Genomic DNA, 1,916 nt, shown 5'->3' on the forward strand with positions numbered 1-1,916 from the left:
ATCGAGCTTTACTTTCTGAGAGAGAATACCTTTCATAAACCTCGCATAGCTAGGCATCTGTTCAAGAGATTCAACTAAAGGTATGTTAATATGAAGTTTCTTGAACACCTCCAAAAACTTCTCAAACTGCTTATCCAGCTTTTTCTTCTGCAGCCTCTAAGGAAAAGGAGGTGGAGGATAGATCTGTTTCTCCCCTGTATTACCCTCAGGAGGAGTGTGTTCCACAGTAGTCTTCTTTGGTTCCACCTCTGCTTCCTTCTGCACTTCTTCTTCAGCCACAACTGCATTTTCTAAAACTTGAGATTCTTCAGGCTCTTCGTCTTGCTGAATTTGGGGGCTTGCGACTTTTCCAAACCTCAAGGTGATGGCGTTCACCTGTTCTTCAACTTCCCTCTTTCCTGGATTGGCTTCTGTAGCACTAGGAAGCGTTCCTGGTGGTCGATTCAATAAGGCGTTAGCAATTTACCCTATTTGGTTCTCCATATTCTGGATAGAAACAGCCTGGCTTTGGCATATAAGAGCCTGGTTTTTGCACATAAGCCGCAACTCCTCCAATTCAGATTTTTCATTCGAAGATAGACATGCACCATGAGTTTGTTGTTTTGGTGTAATTTGTTTCTGAAAACCAGGAGGGTTGAATAGCTTATTTCCAAACTGCTGGAACGGCTGTTGCAACGCATTCTGATTGTTGCTCCAGCCGAAGTTAGGATGATTCCAGTTGTGAGGATGATAAGTGTCTAGAACTGGTTGCTGCGATCTCTGAAAGTTGCTCACAAACTGAGCTGAGTCACTAGATATAGCGCATTGCTCCGTCACATGCGAACCTGCACACAACTCACAAACATTAATTATCTGCTTAACACCATAGTTAGCCAGAGAATCGATCTTCATAGATAATGCCTTTAGTTGAACAGTGATAGTCGTAGTTATATCCACTTCAAGAACTCCTGCTACCTTGCCCTGTGGCAATCTCTGGGCTGGATACTGATATTCATTAGCAGCCATCAGTTCAATTAGATCATAAGCTTCCTCATAGCTTTTTGCCCATAATGCTCCACCTGATGCTGCATCAAGCATGGGTCTGGACTTTGCTCCCCACCCATTGTAAAAATAAGTGATGATCATCCAATAGGGAATTTCATGATGAGGACACTTCCTAAGCATCTCCTTGTAGCGCTCATAAGCTTCACATAGCGATTCTCCCATTTGTTGCACAAATTAAGTAATAGCATTCATGAGTGCAGCTTTCTTCGCCATTGGGAAGAATTTAGTAAGAAACTTCTGAGCAAGATCTTCCCAAGTAGTAATCGAGCCAGTTGGTAGAGAGTGTAACCAGCTCTTAGCCTTGTCCCTCAAAGAGAATGGGAACAGTCTCAGCTTCACACCATCTTCAGAAACACCGTTGAACTTGAAGGTGTCGCAGATCTCAATGAAATCCCTAATGTGCATATTGGGATCTTCAGTTGGAGAACCCCCAAACTGGATTGAATTCTGCACCCATTGAATTATCCCAGGCTTGATCTCAAAGGTATTAGCTGTGATAGCTGGTCAGACAATGCTAGATTGAATGTCATTGATCTTGGGTTGAGAAAAATCCATCAAGGCTTTCGTTCGTGCTGCTGGATCTCCCATTGTAATGAGAACCTGAAACACAAAAAAATAAACCGTGAAAGTAAAAGAATCCGAGTCACTGAACTTTAACGACCACTGATGAGAAGCACATAAATTAAAAATTAACACCGAGTCCCCGGCAGCGGCGCCAAAAACTTGTTAGGGCGAAAACATGCGTTAATATTCACGCAAGTATACGCGTTCGCAAGTAGTATAAGATATAAATCAGATTCATTCCCACAAAGACTGGTTTAGGTTAAGTTCAATTTATGCACCTATGCAACAATGTATGGTTATCGCTCAAT

At 42.4% G+C, this 1,916-nt stretch overlaps 1 non-coding gene across 1 annotated transcript; it reads left to right on the top strand.

Moving 5' to 3' along the window:
* The first annotated feature begins 1,135 nt into the window (after positions 1–1,135).
* On the top strand, positions 1,136–1,242 carry LOC141699450 (small nucleolar RNA R71). The gene has a single exon (XR_012565913.1). It is a non-coding gene; the product is annotated as a small nucleolar RNA R71 (small nucleolar RNA).
* Positions 1,243–1,916: the final 674 nt, after the last annotated feature.

Source organism: Apium graveolens, chromosome 11 (assembly GCF_009905375.1).
Source record: "Apium graveolens cultivar Ventura chromosome 11, ASM990537v1, whole genome shotgun sequence".
Lineage (NCBI taxonomy): Eukaryota > Viridiplantae > Streptophyta > Magnoliopsida > Apiales > Apiaceae > Apium > Apium graveolens.